Below are 26,009 nucleotides of genomic sequence, written 5' to 3'. Positions count from 1 at the left end.
CCAGCTATGCTACCAGCGCCACGCCACCCACGCCCCGACGCGAGCGCCATCTCTTATATCCTCTGCGACAAGTTCCGTATGCTTACTATCTCTCAGGTACGGACCTTACTTCCCCGTGGGGCCGTCACCACCTCTATCGATCTTACCGACGCCTATTATCATGTCCCAGTAGCTCGGAACTTCTCTCCTTACCTAGGCTTCCGTCTCGGCAAGAAAGCCTTTGCATTCAAAGTCATGCCCTTCGGTCTCAGCATTGCCCCCAGGATATTCACGAAACTGGGAGAGACGGTGCTCGAACAACTCAGAAACCAAGGGATACAGATCATCGCCTATCTGGACGATTGGCTCATTTGGGCCCAGTCGACCCAGGAATGCAACAGAGCTACGTTGAAGGTAATTCACTTTCTCGCCAAACTGGGATTCCAAGTCAATCTCCGAAAGTCTCACCTACAACCATCAAGCCACTTCGAATGGTTAAGCATCCGGTGGGACCTTTCAAAGCACAGGCTCTCCCTTCCTCCCAAGAAGGTAAGGGAGATAGCTTCCAAGGTCAGGAACTTTCTCAAACACAAACAGGTGTCCAGAAGAGCTCTAGAACGCATCCTCGGCCTTCTCCAATTTGCCTTACTGACCGACCGATCTCCTATTAAAAGCCAAACTCAAAGACATCAATCGAGTTTGGAGAAAGAGAGCGACAATACCTTTGAGAGACAAGATCTCGAAGATCCCCTCTGTCCTAAAAATGAGACTACGACCATGGTCCGAACGGAGGAACCTCTCCAAATCGGTTCCTCTACAGTTCCCCTCTCCACAAGTAACAATTCATACCGACGCGTCTCTGAGTGGATGGGGGGGTTACTCCCAACATCAGATGTTTCAGGGCTCTTGGTCACCCGCCATGAAGCAGTTCCATATCAATGTTCTCGAAGCCATGGCAGTGTTCTTGACCCTGAAGAGAATCTCTCCTCCGAGGTTGACCCACATCAGAGTGGTCTCAGACAGCACAGCAGTAGTACACTGCCTCAACAAAGGGGGATCCAAGTCACCCAACCTGAATCAGATCCTGGTCACTATCTTCGCCTTGGCTGCCGACAAAAACTGGTTCCTGTCAGCAACTCACCTAGCAGGAGTCCAGAATGTGATAGCAGACTCATTATCCAGGACAAAACCACTGGAATCAGAATGGTCCCTAGACATACACTCCTTCCGGTGGATACTCAGGCTGGTTCCAGGTCTCCAGGTAGATCTATTCGCGACCCAACTCAATCACAAACTCCCCTGTTATGTGACCCCGAACCTGGACCCTCAGGCTTATGCCATGGACGCATTAACCCTGGATTGGAACCATTGGCAGAAGATCTACTTATTCCCACCAGTGAATCTTCTACTGAAAGTCTTACACAAACTCTGCTCCTTACACGGGGCAGTGGCTTTAGTGGCACCTCACTGGCCAAAGAGCAGTTGGTTTCCTCTCCTCCTCGAGTTGAAACTCCGTCCCTTCCGGATCCCACTCCCCAAACTGACCCAAGTGGTCCAAACTCGGACTGTGTCAGATTCCTCAAGGATAGCCAAAACCCTAACTTTGTGGATTTCATGAAGTTTGTAGCTCGTAAGGATGCGAACATCGACCCGGATAATGTCCTCTTTATAGAATCAGACAAAAGGGACTCTACGATTCGCCAATATGATTCGGCAGTTAAGAAACTAGCAGATTTCTTAAAGAATTCAGACCATACTGTTATGACTCCTAATTTAGCCATTTCCTTCTTTAGGGTCCATATTTGCCAAAGGCCTAGCAGCTAGCACTATAACCACCATTAAGTCAGTGTTGAAGAAGGTCTTCCTGGTTGGGTTTAACATTAACCTGGCGGATTCTTACTTCTCATCTATTCCAAAAGCATGTGCTAGGCTTCGACCTTCGGTTCGCCCACAAAAGGTCTCTTGGTCTCTGAATGATGTCCTCAGACTTGCCTCAGACACGGACAACGAATCCTGCTCCTATATCACTCTTCTTAGGAAGACTTTATTTATAACAGCTTTGGCCTCGGGTGCTAGAATCTCAGAACTAGCAGCTCTCTCACGAAACTCGGAAAACATCGATTTCCTCCCTTCAGGTGAAGTACTTCTTTCTCCAGACAGGGCGTTCCTAGCAAAAAATGAAGACCCCCAAAATAGGTGGTCCCCTTGGAAGATTATTCCTCTTCTCCAAGATACTTCTCTATGTCCAGTCACTACTCTCAGGGCCTTTTTAGCTAGGACTGCTACCCGATCGTCTGGCCCCTTGTTTATCAGAGAACAAGGAGGTACCATTTCCATTCAGGGTATTAGGCAACAGATCCTATACTTCATTAAACAAGCCAATCCGGGATCATTTCCCCATGCTCATGATATCCGGTCAGTAGCTACCTCCATCAATTATTTCCAAAATATGGATTTTGATGACCTTAAAAAGTACACGGGTTGGAAATCTCCTATGGTCTTCAAACGCCACTATCTAAAGTACTTACAGGCCCTTAAATACCCAACGGTTGCAGCTGGGAGCCGTATCTCTCCCCAGTGATCTCTTGTTCTTCCTTTCATCCATCTCTTTTCTTCTCCCTCCTACCCGCCACTCGCACCACGACGCCGCTTCCTTGGTGGTTCGTTAGCCCTAGTTTATTACATATTAGGTTAAGATGATTGTAACTTTTAATGTGTTTACCGTAAATTTAGTGTTGGGGTATTCTTAGCCATGTCAGTTTTGTTGCTTGTTGTGCTCTGATACTCGGAGGCTTCCTTGTTATCATGTTTGTTTAGCCTTACGCTCACTATGTCCTGTGGCTAGTTTATGATTCATGCTTACTTACCTTGATATAATATATGGTTTTCCTTACATGGTGTTCTTTTCTCTCTCCTCATTACTAGTTATTATTGGGCTTGGAAGGCATTCTCTGGTACATTTTCACCGGCCGCCACAGGTCGACCCAGAAAAGGGATTTTGACGAAGGAAAAATCTATTTCTGGGGAGAGACCTGTGGCGCCCGGTGAAACCCTTCCCTATTCTTTTGCACGATCCCACCCTTTCCTTTCCAAGCCATCATGTCCAATACAGAAGGATGTTGTTCAGATGGCGCTCGCGTCGGGGCATGGGTGGCGTGGCGCTGGTAGCATAGCTGGTGCCTCTGTATCGGCCCATCCCTTTGACGAAGGAATTAACTAAATGGAAGACAGCCTGTGAATAGTGGCTTTCACGCGCCTTTGCTTTATACACGACACCCACAAGGTGCTCGCGCGAGGGTAGTAACCTCTGCATTCCATGCTTTTATCTTTCTCTGGTATAATTGGAAGGTTTTATCAGAAAAGGTATCTTAGAAGGACCCCTTTTCACCGGGCGCCACAGTTCTCTCCCCAGAAATAGATTTTTCCTTCGTCAAAATCCCTTTATTATGTACATAAAGGTTACATAAACAAATCAGTTAAATTTGGAAATTTAACATTTGTATGGCTTAGATCTTTTGTGAATTCAACATTTTACTAATTCATGTTAGTCAATTAAAAAAGAATAATAGTAATAATAATAATAATAATAATAATAATCATTATTATTATTATTATTATTATTATTATTATTATTATTAACTAATTGATATTTTTGAATCAATAACTTTCCTATTGAGAAGTCTTCAATTTTCTATTCTAAATTTTACTCCATCAAATACTTAACCCTTTTACTCCCAAGGCTATTTGGAACTTTCCAACCCTTAACCCACAGGTGTTTTCCTTTTTCAAGCACATTTTGCAATATTTTTTTTTTTTTTTTAGATTGCGCTGACAGCCTTAATTTTTGTCATAGAGAGAGGTCAGGTTGGTGTCATTATTTTGGAAAATGCCTTAAGTTTCTCATAAAGTTATCAAAAATATGCAAAAAAAAAGCAAATAGCATTTTTTTTTGAAGGACGTACCGGTACGTCCATGGTGGTTAAGGGACGAGTTTTGTGAAACGTACCAGTACGTCCACTGGGGGTAGAAGGGTTAAAACATTCCTTATAATTTCTAGAAAGTTTTGTGCATACTATCTGATACCCTAATTTCCATTTGTTAAAGCCAGTTTCCATCTAAGAACGCTATTTTTTGCAAACTCGCGAATCAAATCTTTTGTTGATATAAAATCTATATTATTCATTTAGATCCCATGGTAAAACATTTTTAAAAACTGAATCTATTGAATGTGTGAGTGCTAGTTATTATTAATTTTCCTCAAAGAATTGCTATGAAAAGCAAAAAGAATTTTTCACTATATCCTCATCTAATACATAGAACGTTTTTATAGGATTTTTTATCATACGTTTCATTTTGCCTAATTTGTAAGAAGAGTAATTCATAAAATATTTTTTTCAGGATGCATTGGTCACCAGGAGGAGAGTAACAAATTTACGGCAAGAGTAATCTAGTATCTGTGACTTCATGTAAAAAATTACAGTACATGCCATGGTTTTAGGTGTGGAGAGAATTAATAACTCAAAATTCTTTTGTAGCTCTGCTTACGGCGAGGCTCTAAGTCCCTAGATATTGCCTAATTAATCTTAAAGTTAGCTGTTAGAATTCAACTGAAAGCTTAATATTTTTTTTATAAATCTTAAAATCAGTTGCTGTCGTTGCCATTTATTTTTCTTTTTACGTTATACTGATTAAGTCTTACTATTGTAACTGCTATTACCAGGTTTTATTTGAAAATTTTAACAAAGAACAAAGTGTTAAATTGAGTTAAACTTTATTTGCAACTTGAAATATCTCCTAATCCCCTCTTCAATAACTTTGACCACCATCTCAGTCTTTTGCTATCTTGTGTCATACTAAATTTACTAGAAGCCTCAATAATATATCTCGCTCACACTAATTTATTGCTGTCAGTTGAAAATTTTACTTACAATATTTTTTTTTTGTATTTATAGGAGGTATAAGAATGTTGGTAATATCTTGTTTTTTCAGGACTATAGAAAAGGGGTTATGATTTTCAGTTGTGTGCCAGCTTTTTTAATTAGATTTGACCATAATGCTTGTAAGCACATTTTGGGATAACACTTTTATGCTGCATGAATTTGTATTTCCGGATAATTGATCACTATAATTTCCTTGTAGCATTTGAAATAACTCAAACACTTGATCATAGTACAGTTATAAATAAGAAAACACATTTAGCTAAATTTTTTATTACTAATATTAAATAATTAGTCATTTTAGAAACAAGCATTTTGGTATCTTTAAGTCATTTTTTTTCTTTTTACAAAAATTTTGTAGAAAATCTTCAAACCAATTATATAATGTATGTTTTAAAATGATATATTACCATAAGTCTAGATATTTGGTCTTGACTTTACTTAATATATTTTTGTGACCTAAAGTTCAACTGATGACCAATTTCTCAATTAGAAGAGGTCCTACAGGTGAAGATCTTATTTGTTCAGTGATTTCTACTGTTGTATTTTTATGATACGGTTTTCTTGGCGGCACCTGAGGATATTGGACTATATTAGGTTTTTTTATCTTGTGTTTTAACTTATGGTATTATTAGGGTTTGTTTCTATCCTTAATTTCCATTAGGCCTTCTTATTCTATATATATTTGTAGGTCATTAAACTTTACCTTCAATTGAAACACACCATAGTGTAGGTTGACCAAGGAACCAGCCACTCTGAGACACTGCCACTAGAGAGTTACTGGGTTCTTTGACTGGTCAGATAGTACTACATTGGATCCCTCTGGTTACAGCTAATTTTTCCTTTTGCCTACACATACATTAAATAGTCTATCCTATTCTTTACACATTCTCCTCTTTCCTCATACACCTGACAATACTTGAGATAATGGAAAAATTATTTTTCACTCAAGGGGTTAACTACTGTACTGTAATTGTTCAGTGGCTACTTTCCTCCTGGTCAGGGTAGAAGAGAGACTTTAGCTATGGTAAGCAGCTCTTCTAGAAGGTCACTCTAAAATCAAACCATTGTTCTCTGGTGTTGGATAGTGCCACAGCCTCTGTACCATGGTCTTCTACGGTCTTGGGTTTGAATTCTCTAGCTTGAGGGTACAGTCAGGCACACTGTTCTATCTGTCTCCTTTTCTTTCCTCACTGGGCTGTTTCCTCTGTTGGAACCCTTGCGGTTGTAGGTTCTTACTTTTCCAGATATGGTTTAGCTTAGCTAGTAATAATAATGATAATATGCACCATGATGACATAAAACCTATAATAATTGTTATGCCTTTTTCTAGTTCTTTTAGATGCTGCATTTTTGTGAATAACCAAGTTTCAGCAGCAGTAATGTGATTCCACTTTTTCTACTCTGTTTGAAGTGAAGCTTGCTCATGATGTTGATTATTCTGGAGAATTGCACATGATATACATTATTTGCTTAAATCATAATTCTTACCTCATGTTAATTGATTGTTTTGTATATATAGTGGTAGATTTTACTAAGCTATCAAGATTATGTTGTTAGTAACTGATTGTATATGATGGTTCTTTCCAGAAAGTTATCCTCTCGGCAGATCTGTTGCGGAGAATCTATAGTCGGGTACTTAACCTAAAGTCTTCTGTAGTATCTTTTCATGGATCTTGCTGGACTGATATTTTATTATTTGTTAATTGTTGATGGTTTGATAAGTTGGAAATGTTAGTGTTATTTATGAGTTAAGGCTTTCTGATTATATATGTAGGTTCTGTCCAGAAAGTTATTCTCCCAGAGAATCTGTAGCTAAGTTGGCTTCACAGCTTACTTTCCTTTAGATCTCCAGTTTCCTGAAGGCTTCCAGTTTGTTTCCTCCCTAAGGAATAGTTCAAATTCTTTTGTTCCAGTGGTTACTTGAGGAATATAGTAAAATTTAATTTAGAACATTTCTAAATATCTGGATAATTAAATGGTTTGATAAAATCTACAGCAACTAATTAAATTAGTTCTTGAAAATGGCAATAATTTGTCTATGTTTCCAGGGATATTCATCCTAAGGAGACCACTATATCTGTACTACTAGGGTGGCACAGCCCACCCTCCCACATTATCCACCACAGATGGAGCTTCATAATGCTGAATCCCTTACTGCTGTAAATGGTTATGGTCTTCCATTATCGATCAAAATATTTTCCTTCATACCTAAGTTTGCAAAGGTTTTCAAGGCTTTTCTAAGTTTTAGGGTTATGTTGCCTTAAGGAAATTTTAGGCCATTCTAGCTTATAGTTTTGAAAGGGCCAGCTTGGTTTCAAGAGATTTAAGATATTTACTTTCTCTCTTTTAGGGGGTAATACGGCCTGGTTTGATGTATCTCCTTAAAGTAAATTCTGTTATCCTGTGTGTTTGTTCTTGGGTCTCTTCGAGTTATGTTTGGCATTCTTTGCCCTATATAGTAAGAGTTGTTGGTGAGCAATCCTTCTTTACATTTTTTTCAGGTAATTCTGTTGTCAAGATATATTTCTAGTCCCTTCAGAATATAAAAGGGCTCTTTTGTGGTTACTTTGTTTGAAAAGGTCTTGTAGAATGCCCCTGTTTTAAGAATTTTCTCTGGAGAAAAATTGGCTATTGGTTAATACCTTGATTTAGCAAGCTTTCATGATTGTACTCCTAGTTCCTATTTACTGAATAACTTCTTTTATAGCACTCCTTGGTCTATTGAATTATTCAAGGAACTCCTTAGTCATGGATTGTGGATAAATTCAGGCTCTACATGGTTTTATTTTCGGTTATTTGGGATGCTCGTTAGTCTATACAGTATTCTTTGAATCCTTTATCTATGGAGTTCTTCGAGGAGTTTCTTAATTCAATAAGTTATCTGGGGATCTTATTGGATTTACCCATTTTTATTATTCCCTCATTTGAAGAATGTTTTAGCGCACTTTTGTTTATTCAGGACACCACTTTGTCTATGAAGTTATTTGTGTCTTACATCCAGGTAGTTATAAACCTTCTCAGTCTTTGAAGTTATTCTGGACAGTTTAATCTTGATTGTTATTTAGAATACTTTGGGGTTGTTTTGAACACTCGCTGGACAATGAAGGGATCTAGAAGTTATTTGGAACACTTTATTATTGCCTATGCAGTTATTTGTCAATGGATTTGAGCTACACACCTTGGTCTAAGGAGCTATTTTGTGTACTCATTGGATTATTTCATGTCACTCACGTTTGTCTGATTTCTATTCAAGTAATTCCTTGTTTTTCTTTTTTCAATCACACTTGTTTTCAAGAGTTAATTTAGGTTACAGAGTTATGTGGTATTGCTCTGTGAATGAAGATCTGATTGACAGAATCTTTGTAATTGATGGATTCAAGATTTATACACATTTCCAATAATTTTCTTTATCTTTCGGGGAGATATTTAAAAGAGAATTTCTGTTTTAATGGAATTCAAGGTATGTTCTTCACATGTAGCACCTTAAGTTTTTCTTCTTTTGCTATCTGATGATTGATCATAACATTGGTGAGACATTTGCATCATATCCCCTTTTGATTCTTGAATAATAAAACAGTAAAAGCATAATATTCTGTAAATCTCTTGTATATTGATTATTAACTTATGGTTTTCTTTTATTGCAATTCTATTTTCTAAGGATGAAAATAAACTAGAATTCTTCTTTTGATTTACATGTGAAAGATAAGGAAATAGTATGGTGTCCTGTATATCTTATTTGTTCATGTGTGAATAACTATTGAATATTACTCAAATTTCCACCCAATACCCATCTTCCCTTTGACATTTATTTGTATTGCTATGCAACAGTCTCTCTCTCTCTCTCTCTCTCTCTCTCTCTCTCTCTCGCTATGCAACAGTCTCTCTCTCTCTCGCTATGCAACAGTCTCTCTCTCTCTCTCTCTCTCTCTCTCTCTCGCTATGCAACAGTTTCTCTCTCTCTCTCTCTCTCTCTCTCTCTCTCTCTCTCTCTCTCTCTGACTACATGAATATGCCTTGAAGATAACATGCTAATTGTTAAAAGTAAATGGAGATTTCGTTCACTTTTTCAAATAAGGTTGAATTATGAAGAAATTCTCTTTTATTACAACCTGATGCTTTCCTTCAATTTCAGATCTCCCATTCCCCATCCTTGATCCTTCCTTATCCCAAATTTGGAAATGTTATAAGAAAAACAAGAGACTTGCCTCATATGGCTGATGTGTCTCCCACTGCCCCCCTCCTCTTTGAGCATCAGCATTTTCCATTTTATTCTTCACCACTAAAAAGGCTAAAGAGTCCATGAGGTAGATTCTGATCTTAACTAGAGTAATCACTTGTTCTTTTAGACTGTTATTTTTTCCCCATGCACAGAACTAGTTCATTCTTTTACTGGTGTATTGAGAGCTGTAGCTCAATGTGTTAGCTTGAATATATTGTTCTTGTCAAAGGCCAACAGCCTATTCTGGTAAACATGTTGGACTTTCATCTGCTTATTGATCCAGATGTTTTGTCAGTGCAGGTTTAACAATGACAGCTTAAGTCTTGAAAAATTTATGTCTGTGTTATACCATTATTAACTTGCTCAAAAGCCTCAAATTCTTTAAGGTTGTAAATTTATTATAAAATTTTAGAATTGATATAAATGATTTTGTCTAAATCAAATATTTTAAAATGTTTAAGAAGCTTGTATTGTAGAAGGTTATAATGTCAAATGTACAGGTTTTAGTACTGTCATTTTCATTTCTAGCAAAGATGTATGCACTTGTGTCAATGAAAAAAACATCAAATTTGTTATATGTGTAATGTTAGTAGTGGAAACTCTATCTAATGTAAAAGGATTGTGATTCAATGGGCTCCAGAGATGGTTATGCTCATTTTGAAGTTAATTTGTAATTGATGGTAACTGCTATTTCCAGACCTTTTCATAAAAACTTTCAGTTCAAGTATGATTATCATGTTAAAGATTAATTGAAAGGTTACTAACGTAAGTGTTTCAAGGAATTTGGTAAGAGGGCCATTTTTAAGTCTTGCATTTCAGAACTTTTTATTATGGCGAGATATCTGGGCTTTCTGAAAAGGTGCACAGCTCGATTCATAAATTCCATTTTGTTTCTTGGCTCGTGTCATTTGTGCCTATGACATAAAGAAGGGATAAATAACACTTTTATCATTTTTAGACGAATTGTGTAATTAAGTTTTTGAATATCTTGTTGTTGCTGCGAAAGTTGTCCGGATGTGTATGAGTGTCTGTGTTTTTAAAGGGTGTGAAAACTGATGTGGTATGAAGAATAGGTTAATAAATTGTTGACAAAGAATTGCGTCAGGTTTGTATGTGTTATGTGCGAAGTTAACTGGATTTATGGTAAAGATTTTTTATATTTCCGTACATTGGTCAGGGTATGAAAGTGCCATTTCCATAAAATTGCTTTGCTTACGCAGCCTCATAACCTATTTTAAAGATGCATTGATTTCTGGGTAGGTTTTTGGTTAATGCAATACTGATGTGCATAATTAGTCCTGTTGTCAAACAGTATCCTTCCTCGAGGAAAATTCATAACATTGTAAAAGACATAATAGGTTTTTTACACTTGCAAAATTCACAATAATTGGAATATCGTATTCAAAACTTTGTTAATGCCCTAAATATAGATCATTCATATTATGCTTTACTCCCGTTTTTTATCTCTTTATTTTTATGTTTAGATATCTTGTCAATGTATTAAAATTGTAAGATTATTAGATTACCATATACCGTACACTAGGTCGTGGGCAAGTTCATACCAGTCATTTTAGATTTAGTTTGTTAGATTGCCAGAGTTTCGGCCAGATTTTATTTTAATTCATTGGAGATAAGTGGTATCAATCAATTTATCTTTTATGAAACTAGCTTGAACATTGACTAGAATTCTAATAATTAGAATAATTCACAATTAGAACATGGATAGTTATCAAAGTAATAACAAACCATACCCATTATTTGAAATGAGAAATTTACAAATTTTCATATTGAAAGAGGGTACAATTCAAAATGTTACAGTAAAATATTAAAGGTTATGTCTTTCGATGTATCTCAACGTTTTAATCTTGCCGACAACAAAGTACCCACTATTGACCCTATAAGTAAAGAAATGATTTCTGTGCCCACACCCTTCAGGGATAGCATTGGTTTAGTTTTTAGCACTTAAAGGGATCGTCAGAGCTCACTCGAACTAAAGTAGCTTTTCTATTAAATTGAGAATTACAAGATTAGATTAAAAATGACTGATGGATCTGCAAAAGTAATGAAAATGAAATATGGGAAATTGCATATTGTATAATGTAGCTACCTTTCTTTTTCCACAATGCATTGAAATATTGTAACACACACTCTCTCTCTCTCTCTCTCTCTCTCTCTCTCTCTCTCTCTCTCTAAGTAAGTAAGTAAGTAAGTAAGTAAGTAAATATAAATAAATAAATAAATAAATAAAAAAAAAAAAAGAGTAGCCATTAGTGCACTTCACATGATTATCTGTTGGCATTATTTAATGGTTCCTTTAGGCCCTACTGTAACTCTACTAGCTTTATAGCCTTTAATTTTACATCATCCATTATTGCCTTCATTCTTCCATTTTGCCATCCAAGCTCCTATAATTTTACTTCAGAGTGTGCTTGTACGGTTCCCCCCCCCCCCCCCCCCGGTTGCACTTTAGTGCTGAATAGCCTCACAGGGCCAGGTGCAAGGCCATATTCTTAGATTCAATCCAATCTCCATTTAAAAAAACTTTGATCATAATATTCCCTGTCAAATATATTTTTCTTAATTTCTAATTAGTAACGAGATCAACTGTCTTTAAGCCCACTTTACTCTAGGATGGATATTTATTGCACATCAGTATAGGAAAATTATTAAAATACAATAAACTTTTATCCTTTGTACAGTATCAGTGTCTGATTTAATTGTGACAAGATTTTGCAAATATTGAATGTTGGGACTTTGTGCTTTGAAAGTGTTATGAATTCCACTGGAAGGAATGAGGGATTGTCGTGCTAGTATGGAATGATTGGTGTGAGATGCTTTTGGAGAAGTCGAGTCGTTCTTTTGCCTATTTCCCTTCAAAAGATCAGGTTCCAAGGTAGACAAGGAAGTCAGGTTTTTTTTTTTTTTTTTTTTTTTTGTCAGTGTTCCCTTGAAGAAGTCAGACAAAAGATTTTAGTTAGTTTTTTTTTATGTAGATGGGTATGAAATAGGATGGCAGGTTTTAGAATTATGGTGGGTTTTGCATTGTAATTTATGTAGTGTAGCTTATGAAGAAATTTGATTCAACTATGTGAAAAGGTGAAAAATATTCTACAGTATATCTATTATCAAGTACAACACCCAGTAAGTCAGCCCATTGGCAAGCTTCAAACTTGAGTTTCTTTAAAAAAGAGGATTTTCCAAGAGTAGAGTCATCAGCTTCAGTAAGCAAAGCAAAAAAATTTGTTATAAGTTTTTTGGGCTCAAGCCATGGCGTCCTGATGGAAGGTTCCTTTTTGGTAGCTTCCTTGGGTATAAGACTACTAAGATATTCCCAGAGAATTTAACCACAGGTTATCACAGAATTCTAACTTCTGGAGCGAGTATCTCAAAGGTTTCCCTTTAAGACATCGTAATACAACAGGGGACGCGCATGTCTGAACGCGCCACATAGCTATCTTCACCCCGAACAGAGTTAATGCTTCGGTGTGTAAGGACTGAGAATAGCTGGGAGCCGTTCCACAGCTAATCTCACTCGTGGCTACTACTGATACTCGAGACGTAAACAAACGGACGCCATTGCTCTAATGACGTCACGCCCGTCTCCATCCTTTGTTTAGTAGCTGCCCTACTTAGACGGATTTTCCCTGTGTTAACTTTATCGTTTTGCATCTTCGCTATGTCGTTACCTTCAGCCTCGCCTTCTTCTGGAAAGTTGAGTACAAGGTTCCAGTATTGTTTAATTAAGCTCTGGCCGTAAAGTAAATATTACTTTTCGAGATAATTGCGGTTTTGTGGCAGAGCTGTGCCTCTACCGGACCCGCCATTTTATGGCGTCGTTGTTGTTATGCATGTCTTATTTAGTTAGCCACAACAACGTTTCCGGCCTTATATACTAATCGATTACATTAGTTTATTTAGTCTTCATAGCTAGGAACTTTTATATCGTGTTTAGACGCTTTTTATCGGTCATCGATTGACCTCATACCAGTCGGCTACTATAGCCCCCAGGCCAGGAGCCTACATACAAGTGTTCATGCATGATTTATTAGTGATCCTAGACTAAGTTATGAAGATAGTGGCATTATTTTACAATACTTTTGACAGTGATGCAAATGTTTTCGCCTTCAGGGACCATATAGGGGATAGGCTAGTCAGTGACTCTTTCTAGCCTAACCTAATGATAGGACCCCTATATGCTTCCTTCATCCCCTGCCTTGGCATTCCCTCTATTTAGCCTTGATTCCTTTTCTGAGTAAAGGGATTAATTGTCTAATAGAGTATATATCGCCTCTCTGTCCTCCTTAAAGGAATGAACGCCCTTTAGGGTTGCGTCCGAGAGTGAGGTTAGGCTATCCCTACCTCTTTGGCTAGGATAGTCTATGACTTTCCTGCGATAGCGATATGTCTTCTTCCTTTCCTAGTTCAGGACTCTTAGCCCTGCTCTAGGTTAGGTTAGGAAGGTTTCTCTGTTCCATGCTGAAACTGTACTCTTGCACCGTTTTAGCTGATCTGCCTGATCTTAGGTTAGGGAGTGTCCTCCCTTTCCTTAGTGGCCGCTCTGGTACAGAAACCCTTCCTGGGAAGACTTCTCTCTTCTCCCTCCCCACCTATCTCTTGTATAGTCTAGCCTATGCTTAGGTTAGTTTATACCCATCTGTCCCCTGTCCTACAACTCCTCCTTAGGGTGGAATAGTAGGGCTACCCGAGCTTCCTTGTGCAGTCCGCTCTGGTACATATACCTTCATAGTGTCCTATAAGGTTAGTTACTAGTATAGTTCTGCATATGGGAGTCTCCCCCCCCCCCTTTGGGTGTTCCCTAGCCCTCCCTTGGGCTACCTCGCTCCCGGTCCCTAGTGACCCCTGCTCATGGATGTTAGAGCCTGCCTCTATCATGGGTACACCCTCTCAGGGAGGGGGAGGGATGTCTGGAATCCTGATGGTACTTCCTACATCCCTTCCCCCCTCCCCCCTGTCTCTCTCCCTATCCGGGTGCCGGTCTCTTGCCGCCTCTACTGTCGGCAATACCTGCCTCCTACTTGGTGACTCTTCCTAACCTTGCCGCCAGCCCCCCGTGTACCGAGGGACCGCCGGCTGCCGCCGGCTACTATCGGCGGCTCTCCTCCTCCTAGCTTGTCGTCCGCTTGCCGGTCGGCCGCCGGAGTGCCGGCATATACTGCCGGCAACCCGGTACAGCCTTAACCATCCTTATCCCAGTCACCACTCTGGCATCCTCCGACTGCCGGAGCCGCCGCTCCCTTACGGCGTGCCGCCGTTGTGCCGGCGGCCGCCATCCTGGTATTTGACTGACTTTGAACATTGTCTGTCCTAATGCCAGAATCTATGCTGGAGCGAGCTCCGGCAAGCCGGCGGCTTGCCGGATGCCCCGGAGGCGTCAAGAATACTTGCACCCCCTTCCTGTAGCTATCATAAGACAATGATAGCCCTATATCGCAAACAGATAAGCTGTTTCTGCTATTAAGATCAGTACCTAGTACTGCTCTATTAGTGATCATGCTGTCTCTTTGCATTCTTCTAATTCCAGCATGCTATGTGCATCTTAGCACGGCTGGTTGCCAGAAGCAGTTACCTTTTTAAATGAGGCCTTCTGGCCCTTAACTGGGAACCGAATGAATTCGGTCCCAATCTTGTCCTTGGATTTTTCCATGGAATTCCAAAATACTTGGAGTTCTAAGGAATTATATCCGGTGCCCTCGGTCACTCGGATTATCCAGGGACCAAGCTTATGGTAACCAGCCGGGCGAGATGCATGGAGCATGTTCTCCTTTACTATTTTCATTCTCTATGCATCACACCTTCATTAAGTTAAAATTAATAATTAATATTAACTTAGTTTAAGAGCCATTCTTATGACTCCCCCATACTCATTTTCTCTTTCTTCCACAGGAGGAGCAGATGAAGTGTGATTTCGCCTTCTGCGCTGTGAAACGCCCGCAGTTTTACGGGCATACGGCTTGCAGGACTCACGCCCCTTGTGCAGACAAGAAAGGGGATTTGAAGTTTTGGAATCCACTGGATTGTACGGTCTGTCAGGCTCACCTAGTTGAGGCCTTCCATAATCCTCCCTCAGCGGAGATTAGAGACATTTCTCGTGAAAAGCTGCGCAAGTGGGTGCGTGGCTTCCAGAAAAATGCTACCGGACCGTACCTGGCCACCGAAGAACTGAGGTCACTATTGTTCCCTAAGGCCTCCCCTGACTCAGTGGTACCCAAAGACGTGATCCCCACTGTCCAAATTACGGTGGAACCTGATGTAGTCATGGCTCAGTCCATGCACGAGTGTCGTTTGGATTCCGAAGATGACGAACAGATTTCGGATGTCTCGGAAGACACGGAGAAAACTCTTATGGCTCAAGGAGCCGAAGATGACGAAGACAAGGTGGAATACACCGAGTCGGAGCAAGAGGTCGCTCCCCCGTCCATCCCCCCTCCTACTCCTACACCGACGGAAATGTCTATTCCGTCTACCTCCTCGACTCCGGATCCTTCTTCTTCCACTCAAGAATTGATCCGACTGATTAGAGCCGTCATGGACGACAGGCTGAAGGAGAACCAGGAGTCCATCAGGTCGATGATAGGATCCAGAGAGCCGAAGAAGATTTCGGTCAAGGATCTCCCCGCTTGCTCTCATGCCAACCCGTGGAGGTATGCAGAGCATATGGTTATTGCGACCGGCAGGATCTTTGTCAGTGATAAGATCGGCACGGTCCCTTTGGAAGATGTGGAGTTCTTCCCAAGCTTTGAGGCCTACCCGGACTGTTACGTCCGGCTTCGTTCCGAACCTGCCTCGAAGGAAGAGACCGAACCTAAGGAAGAGATAGTGTTCGATCTCGCAAAGGCCCAGGCTATGCTAGCCTCCGCATTCAAGAGTAGAGGCTTTACCTGCTCTAAGCTTCCGGCATTGAGCAAGAAGCACCCTACTTACGTTGCACCTGAAACTGCGGTTCTTCCATTCTTGGAAAAGGCCTTAGCCGCATGCCTTAAAGCGGCGGACGAAGGGAAACCCTGCCCTGCACTGGAGGAGTGCAGACCCTTCTCCATCGTGACCCCCCCTGACGCTCGACACTGGAAAGATGTTCAACATACTTTCGTCGTGGGAAGGCTCGATCCTGACGTCGCCGGACGTCAGTTTAATGAAGACCTCCCTAAGCTCAACGATCACCTCCTTCGTCGGGAACAAGACACGAAGGAGAGGCTTGCGGCATCTCTTTCTCATCAAGTCCAACTTGAAGTTATGGCCTGTGACACTAGAGTACCAGACCACTACATGGTACTCTCCAAATCCCACTTACTGACTGTAATGAAGGACTTGTACCACTTCATAAAGGCTCGAAGAGCCTGTCGTGAATTCGTGTTCGCCGGTGCCACCGTGAAACACGAACCCCGGAGGCTGATTTCCTCCAACATCTGGGGAAAGCACCTTTTTCCTTCTGACCTTGTGAAGGAAATCACTGACAGAGCCGCCACGGAGAATAGGAACCTTCTCCACAAGTGGGGCATGTCCAGGAAAAGGAAACCCTCTCAGGACGACGGACCTCAGCCTAAGAGGAAACCCCAAAAGTCAAAACCCCAGCAACGTCAGCAAAGACGTCAGTTTCCGGGACCTGCTACCTCCCAAGTGGTTGCCCAACCACAACAGACCTTTCAATTGGTCCCCCAACCGGTGTTGTCACAGTCACCGGTCTTCACCCCTGCCTTTGAGCAACAATCAACTACCTTTCATGCCAAAGGTAGAGGCTCATTCAGGGGTGCAAGCAAAGACGCATCTCGCCGTCCCTCCAGAGGTAGAGGAGGAAAGGGAGCTAGCGGCCGAGGCAGCAAGTCCTCGGGACACCAGAAGCAATGAAGTGCTTCCGGTGGGAGGAAGACTCCGCCAATTCCAGGATCGTTGGACCTTCGATCCCTGGGCACACAGCATCGTCAAGAAGGGTCTAGGCTGGAGTTGGACTCAACCACCCCCAATCTTCCAGCAATTCTTCCAACAATCAACCCCCCTTCTGGAAGAATATGTTCTAGACCTCTTGAACAAGAAGGTGATAAGGAAGGTAAAGTCCACCAGGTTCCAAGGGAGACTGTTTTGTGTTCCCAAGAAGGACTCAGACAAACTCAGAGTCATTCTGGACTTATCCCCCCTCAACAAGTTCATAGCGAACAACAAATTCAAGATGCTGACGCTTCAACAAATAAGGACCCTTCTGCCTCAAGGTTCCTATACGGTCTCTATAGACCTGGCGGATGCCTACTGGCACGTTCCAATGAACCATCACGCTTCCTCCTACCTAGGATTTCGACTCCAAAGGAAAAGCTACGCCTTCCGGGCCATGCCCTTCGGCCTCAACGTGGCCCCTCGGATCTTCACAAAACTGGCGGATGCCATAGTACAACAACTCCGCCTAAGAAACGTCCAGGTGATGGCCTACCTCGACGACTGGCTAGTCTGGGCTCCATCGCCCGAAGAGTGTGCAAAGTCTTGCAACGAAGTTACCCAGTACCTAGAACACCTGGGATTCAAGATCAACGAGAAAAAATCTCGCCTCTCTCCAGCTCAGAAGTTTCAGTGGTTGGGAATCCACTGGAATCTTCAGTCACACCGCCTTTCCATCCCCCAGAAGAAAAGGAAGGAAATAGCAGGGTCTGTCAAGCGACTACTGAAATCCAAACGCATTTCAAGACGACAGCAGGAACGAGTTCTAGGCTCTCTACAATTCGCCTCAGTGACAAACCCAGTGCTTCGTGCACAGCTAAAGGATGCCGCGGGAGTCTGGAGACGCTCGGCATCCATCGCTCGAAGAGACCTCAAGAGACGGCTTCCAAACAGACTGCGACGCCTCCTAAAGCCGTGGTCGGAAGAAAAGGCCCTGAAAAGGTCCATTCCTCTCCAACACCCTCCTCCATCACTCAACATCCACACGGATGCCTCACTGGAAGGTTGGGGAGGTCACTCCCACCAGAAACAGGTTCAAGGTACCTAGTCTCCACTATTCAAGACGTTCCACATAAACATCTTGGAGGCCATGGCGGTCCTTCTAACACTGAAGAAGTTATCCCCGCCGCCCTCGATCCACATCCGTCTAACCCTAGACAACTCGGTGGTAGTTCGTTGTCTCAATCGCCAAGGCTCAAGATCGCCCCAGATAAATCAGGTGCTTCTCCCAATCTTCCGTCTGGCAGAGAAGAAGAAGTGGCACCTGTCTGCAGTTCACCTACAAGGATTCCGCAATGTGACAGCGGATGCTCTATCTCGGACAAACCCGATAGAGTCGGAATGGTCTCTAGACGCAAGATCGTTCTCCTTCATCTCTCACCAAGTCCCAGAACTTCAGATAGATCTCTTTGCAACGAGCGACAACAATCAACTTCCTCTGTACGTAGCCCCGTACGAGGACCCCAAAGCAGAAGCAGTGGACGCCATGTCACTGGACTGGAACAGATGGTCCAAGATCTACCTGTTCCCTCCCACCAACCTTCTGTTGAAAGTCCTCTCCAAACTGAGAACCTTCAAAGGGACAGCGGCCCTAGTGGCTCCCAAGTGGCCCCGGAGCAACTGGTACCCCCTGGTCCTGGAGCTGCAGCCCAAGCTGATCCCTCTCCCGGGCCCAGTTCTCTCTCAACAAGTACAGAAGTCGACTGTCTTCGCTTCATCATCGAAAATCAAGGACCTTCATCTCATGATTTTCTCTCCCTTGCCGCAAAGAAGAGGTTTGGGATCTCGAAGAAAAGTCTATACTTCCTAGAGGAATACAAGACCGAATCCACGAGACGGCAATATGAATCATCCTGGAGGAAATGGGTCTCCTTTGTCAAGACAAAAAATCCTAAAGAAATCACGATTGATTTCTGTATGTCCTTCTTTATTCACCTTCATGGACAAGGATTAGCAGCCAATACGATTTCAACCTGCAAATCGGCCTTGACTAGACCAATTCTATATGCTTTCCAAATTGATCTGTCCAACGACATCTTCAACAAACTACCAAAAGCATGTGCTCGCCTACGTCCAGCACCCCCACCGAAACCGATCTCCTGGTCACTAGACAAGGTACTCCATTTCGCCTCCAACTTGGACAACGATTCATGCCCCCTCAAGGATCTGACTCAGAAAGTTATATTTTTATTTGCTCTCGCTTCGGGAGCTCGAGTCAGCGAAATAGTGGCATTATCAAGAGAAGAAGGACACATCCTGTTTACCGATTCAGGAGAAGTGACCCTCTCCCCTGATCCGACGTTTCTCGCTAAAAATGAATTACCCACCAAAAGATGGGGCCCTTGGAGAATATGCCCCCTGAAGGAGGATGTCTCTCTATGTCCAGTAGAGAGCCTCAAGGTCTATCTTCGCAGAACTTCGAACTTTGGTGGAGGCCAACTCTTCAAAGGAGAAACATCGGGCAGCGACCTGTCACTGAAACAATTAAGAGCGAAAATCACCTACTTCATTCGCAGAGCGGATCCGAACAGTACACCCGCTGGTCATGATCCTAGAAAAGTGGCATCTTCTCTGAATTTCTTTCAGAGCATGGACTTTGAAAGCCTTAAAAACTTCACGGGCTGGAAGTCCTCGCGAGTTTTCTTTAAACACTATGCGAAACAAGTGCACGAAGTCAAACATTTTGTGGTAGCCGCAGGTAGTGTTATGAAACCTGCACCTAACTCTGCGTAGAACAGTGAGTTACTTGGGACTCTAACTCTTCGGGTGCCTATGTTGACCCTCGAGCGATTCATAGTGATGTCGAAAAACACTTAGTGCTTTTATAACTGTTCTTATCCCAGGTGAAATGTCATAGTGTCACACAAGTGCCGCATGCCTTGAGCATGATGTGTTTTATTTAAAGACTTGCGTTCCTCGAGAACGAGTACCTACTAATATCCTGAAATTCCTTTTCAGATTCAAGAGCAAGCCTTTAATTTCTATGTACATTATTATTACTGTAAATGAACTTTACTTTTTGGCTGTAAATTATTTAATTTCTGCATTGTGAAATAAAATTTCTATTTTATTACTTGTGCGTCTCTATCAGCTCCTACTTACTATGAAATACATACCTGTCATAGTTTTATTTATTCCTCCTTTCTTATGGTTATGAAGAATTTAAGATGTTTAATCCTAAATTATATTCACCCTGACTAAGTAAGGTTCCTACACGAATACTTACTTCTGATAACCAAGAGATGAACTCTATACACAGTGTCCAACCACCACTGGTCTAATTCAGAATGTTCCTATACAAATACCAAACATTCCGCTTCATCTCTAAGTTCTTCAAGTTCTTCTCTCAGGATGAATAGCCCTTCAATACCATTTTGACGTCGGCATAGCCCATGGGAACTTCACTGCCAAGGGGGGCAGGAAACTTCGTCCCTATGGTTCTTTATCTAAGATTACTTTGCTGTTTTGTCAATGCCTAGGCACTTAATACTGGGGGAAAATCTACCACGATACATTGATTCTCTGGTACTCTTCCATCAGGACGCCATGGCTTGAGCCCAAAAAACGGATTTTGAGCGAAGCGAAAAATCTATTTTTGGGTGAGATAGCCATGGCGTCCTGATGGACCCTCCCTACTACTTCGTCCAGTTTTGTTCCCACCCTGTGCTACTGTATCATGGTGATGGGCAGCAACTGGCTTCAGGATGAAGACGGGCGTGACGTCATTAGAGCAATGGCGTCCGTTTGTTTACGTCTCGAGTATCAGTAGTAGCCACGAGTGAGATTAGCTGTGGAACGGCTCCCAGCTATTCTCAGTCCTTACACACCGAAGCATTAACTCTGTTCGGGGTGAAGATAGCTATGTGGCGCGTTCAGACATGCGCGTCCCCTGTTGTTTTACGATGTCTTAAAGGGAAACCTTTGAGATACTCGCTCCAGAAGTTAGAATTCTGTGATAACCTGTGGTTAAATTCTCTGGGAATATCTTAGTAGTCTTATACCCAAGGAAGCTACCAAAAAGGAACCTTCCATCAGGACGCCATGGCTATCTCACACAAAAAGAGATTTTTCGCTTCGCTCAAAATCCGTTTTTGAAATAGCTCCTCATATAATCTTAAAAATGTATTAGAGTAAAAAGATCACTTGAAATTTTAATATTTGCCTAAATATTATAGATTATCTGGGATTACTGTGTACTGTATTTAAATTAAAAGTTTTGTATATAAATTTATATACATTGAAAATATCTTTAGAGAGCAGATTCTTCTCTTGATTTTAGTTTTGTGGTATCAATTATGGGATTTGCAGAACTATCTAAGGAGAAAATTTCAGTCTTCATAAAGTCACGAGAAATGAACGATGGAATACAGTATTGTAATTTGTCTTTTGTTCAAAGAGATTTGAGTTTGAAGCTTCGTTCTTTATTAGTACTGTATAGGTTTTCCTAACAATAATTAACTTGCGTAGAGGTTATAATTCCAGGTCCTGTGTTTCTCCATTACAAATGATTCTAGTTTCTTTTTCATGTATTATGAATTAAAATTCACAATGAATTCATCATTATTAAATTTCATTATGATGGTGAACTGCTTGGTATTATTAATAATTACAGTAAGTATTTAATAATCTAAAGATATATTTGCCTTCGTGGGTACTTGCTTTCAGCTACCTTACTTTGATAGGTGTTCAAGAACTCAGAGGCGTTCGTGTTCCAAACATTACTAAAATAATATCTGTTAGTATCTGTTCATCTTGTGCCAGTTTTCAGTAGAAAATATCATACTTTGCAAACGTGATTTACATTTGCGTTTGAACTCATTCTGCTAACTTTAAAGTTCTTTTAAACTTCATTTCAGTCTGTTAAGGACAAAAGTCCAGAAAGTATCAAATTATTTGAATTACTAAAAATAGCTTGATTCTTACTCTTGTGACCATAACTTGTTGCAATATATTAAGTTACACAGGACTTGCGTAAAATACGAAATACATAATAAAGAATCCTCTCCATTGATTATTGGCTGATGATGATACCTTAGTCAGGGAATATATGCTCTGATAGTATAGTAAGGGACTATAAGCCGAGGATAGTACAGTAATAGATTATAAGATGAGGGGTGTAATATACGAGTCGTAGATACTTATGAGATGACGATAGTATATTAGGGACTCAAATGCTGAGGGTAATATATTGTAGTAAGGAATTATAAGCTAAAGATAATAGTGGGTGGGGTTGATGTTTTTTAATTTTACAGGTGTATAAGACATACTCGTAAGAGTATTGTATAATTTTGGGTTACTGGTTGTAGGCCAAAATTTGATATACTGTACAGGTATATGAACTTGGAATTAAAACTTACCGGTAGTTTACTGAACCTCAAACTGTAGGGAAATATTGAATTGGAATCATATATTTCATCAGCATGAAAAAAGAAAGTCATTTTCATAAGGTTATTAAGTGTCATTAGCTTTATAAATTGTTATAGGTTAGACTTGCTTTTTCTAGGGTTTGTATTTGAAAACTTTATTACACAGCTAAAGTGATTCAGGTGTCCATGTGTAAGATGAATGCGTACTTCGGTCCGATCTGACTGTCTGCTGGGAGAAGTAGCAAGGATGGTCAGGGCAGTAGCCTTGCATGTCTTCTTCTCTTTTGCCCGACTCAATCATGTGCATTAAATGGGACGAGACAGGGAGGCAGATTTAGCATTTGTGAATCTTGTCTGCTTTTGAGTGAGCTTCAGGTGTCTGTAGTAATGGATCGTTCTGAAATTGCACAAAGGCTTGAAAGTAACCCTTTTACTCCTAGATATTTCATTTGTTTTCAATTCAAGAAATATTAATGACTATAACTATAAACACTGAAGTCTTTTGTATAGTAATGTAAATAGTGATATAAATGTTTTACCATCTAACTTCGGGTGAGCTCCGAAATATTCCTGAGGTCTTTAAATTACAATCCTGATGTCATTGTTTGTAAAATTATCAATAAAACATTAGAAAAAAAGATAAGGAAAGCATTCCTTAGAAAAAAAAATTGCAGTAGTTTCTGGTTACTAGGTGGGACAGGGGATGGCCTTGGTGGGCTTTCCTTTTTTTCTTTCTTTTTTTTTTATCAATAATTTTATCATATAGAGAAAGCACTGCTTACTTATACAATCATGAAATGTGTAACCTCAAATGGAGCAGGTGAAAAAAAAAAAAAAAAAAAAAACTTACACTGACCACATGGAAGATGCCTCACCCAAGAGCCTTCCTTGGTCGAATCGTGACCTTAATGAATCTAGCGCATTTAAAGCTTTCATAAAATGGGGTTTCATGAATCTGATGCATATGTCATTGACTTCTTAGTGTTTTTTTTTTTTTGTTTCCATTAAACAGTACAGTATACCCATAAACTGATGACACTGAAACCTGTCTCATGTTTGGCATTCAATCTTCTACAATAAAAGTATCTAGCAAACTTGTAAGTTTTAATTTATCCAGTGTTAATTAGTAGCTTTGATTACGTAGGTATACTTTTGTACCTAAAATTTGAATATGATAGATTCAACATTGAATTAGAGGCTTTTGAGGAATATCTACTAATGGAAATATCAAGGCCATTATTTATCAAGACTTAAGTTTGGAAAAAAAAGAACCTACTTGACAGACAACTGGGTTAATAAGTAGACTAGTCCAAAATGAAATACTAGACATGTTAGGCCATCTTGATGTTCAATATATCTTAAAACACGTACTGCAGCTCTCATCCTCCCAGTGGTGGGTACAGAGTGAACAAACTGTGTATGTTGTGGATCAGTAACAGTCCAAATGGACAAGTGACTTAGTTAAGAAAAAGGACTACTTCGTGAGCCTTTTGGTCCACTTATCATGGGGAATAGGCATTTGCTGGTACTAAAAGAGGTAGGGGGCCCGTTTAGGGAGAACACTTATGTGGGATTTTATGTGGGGAGAACACTCTTATGTGGGAAGAATACCCAAGTTGTTACGTTTTCTTTTTTAATTATCATTCCAGGTTTTCTTTTAATGTATCAGGTTAACTAAATTAAAGAAATTAATACTTTTTGTGGATTTTATTTCGGAATTCTTATGATGTTACAATGTTCAAGCATGGTGAAAATATCTTTCATCAGTTTGATGATGTTCTATATCTTTACAAGATTACTGAACATATTAATTTAAAATGTCTCTTACATAAAGCAAATTGATGTATGAAATGAAGCAATAAATTTTTGTTTGTGGAAAGTCCTGTGGGCACACTGGTAACAGGCTCCAGAATAAGAAAGTATTTGTTACAATCAAGGTGCGTGACAAATTGAACTAGATGAATGCCAACAAAACAAAACTTTTAAGAGTTAAAAATTTGAAATATTTTGTTGTATATAATAGTCATTACTCTATAAAGTCTATTGCAAAAGAATAATTGGTATAGACAACAGTACTGTACTTGAAGATACAAGAGCAACAGTTCTGAATGGGAAAAAAGTGACATACCACTGGTAGATGCCACAACATTTTTACGTCAGTAATGTAGGCATTCAGTACCAACCAAGGTTCATTATAGTCATGGAATGGGAAAGAGTTCATTCATGATATTAAGTACATGATACTTGAATAGCTAATTATTAACTTCTCCAAAACAGAAATGAGACATCAAATATTACTAACAATGTGAGCCTGATCCCATTAAATTGGACTTCCATGGAAATAGTCTACTGAACAAAGGTGGTTCTGAGTCTATCTCTTATATAAGAATAGTTTTACATTCCTACTGCTGTTTTGAGAAATCACCAAAATCTTACTTTAACATTTATGTGGGGTATTAAAACTTAACATCCCCCTTGCTATAACTCAGGATTAGTCAACTTAGGATGTATATATTTTTTTATGGATAAGTACTTGATAATCCATGAAAGTGGAGGAGTGGAAAGCCAAAATGATTACACCCTGGTTACAGGAGCTGACGAGCACAATGTGATGAATTGCAAAGTGATTTTGGGGGGAAGCATGAGATAAACAACATTGACAAGTAGTGATGGATTTTCAAATGACCTTAAAGGAGAGAAATATATATATATATATATATATATATATATATATATATATATATATATATATATATATATATATATATATATATATATATATGCATGGAAGATTAAACTAAGAGTGGACTAGGTAAGTGGAAAATATGTGGGTAGGTATGGAAGAAATATATGCAGGGGAATTTGTGGGAAGAACCAGCAGATTATATGTCGAAAGGCGAAAACTGGTGGTGGGGCAGATGCGTAGAAGACAATTAAAAGAAAATTGAAGGCATCCAAGGACTGGAAAATAAGGCATGCACAGGGTATAGAGAAGAAAAAAAAATTCTAGGAGGAAAGTAGGAATAGCTATTGGCAGAGCAGTAGAGCAATTATATGAAAAGCTAGGAACAAAGGAAGCAGAAAACGATATCAATAAGATTTCAATCATGAGAAAAACGCAAACAGGATTTGAGGCAGCTAGAAGTTATCAAGGATAGAGATGGAAATCTACATAGGGATAAAAACAATAAGAGGAGATACAGTGAATATTTTGAACGATTGATTAGTGAGATTAAGAGGAGCTGGGAGACACACAAAGGGTGGAGGAGCCAGAGATGGAGAAGATATGGAATGAGGTATTGAAGTGGGCATTCAGTAAAATGAAAAATGCCAAACCACTAGGTCCATCAGTTTCAAATCGAAATGGTCAAAATAATGGCTACAAAGGAAGAATGGATTGTATATTTATTAAGAGCAATAATGGCAATGAAATAATGCCTCAAGACTAGGAGAGTCTAATAGTATTCATATTTAAGCAGAAAGGTGATGTCATAGGTTGTGGTAACTACAGGATATTTAAAATAACAGACTGGCTTGAAAGTTTTGAGGGTACTAGATGAGACT

The 26,009-nt window shown here is 40.1% G+C and overlaps 1 long non-coding RNA gene across 1 annotated transcript in view; it reads left to right on the top strand.

Annotated features, from left to right (window-relative positions):
• LOC137648685 (uncharacterized) overlaps nucleotides 1-25,137 on the top strand; it is a 35,368-nt gene extending 10,231 nt beyond the window's left edge. Inside the window, exons 2-3 of the long non-coding RNA XR_011045681.1 lie at nucleotides 4,378-8,141; nucleotides 23,021-25,137. This is a non-coding gene — a long non-coding RNA (uncharacterized lncRNA). The remainder of the gene's footprint in view (nucleotides 1-4,377; nucleotides 8,142-23,020) is intronic.
• The last annotated feature ends 872 nt before the right edge of the window (nucleotides 25,138-26,009 follow it).

Source organism: Palaemon carinicauda, chromosome 10 (genome assembly GCF_036898095.1).
Source record: "Palaemon carinicauda isolate YSFRI2023 chromosome 10, ASM3689809v2, whole genome shotgun sequence".
Taxonomy (NCBI): domain Eukaryota; kingdom Metazoa; phylum Arthropoda; class Malacostraca; order Decapoda; family Palaemonidae; genus Palaemon; species Palaemon carinicauda.
Note: the sequence above shows the minus strand (reverse complement) of the source record. Positions and strands in the feature narration are given on the sequence as shown.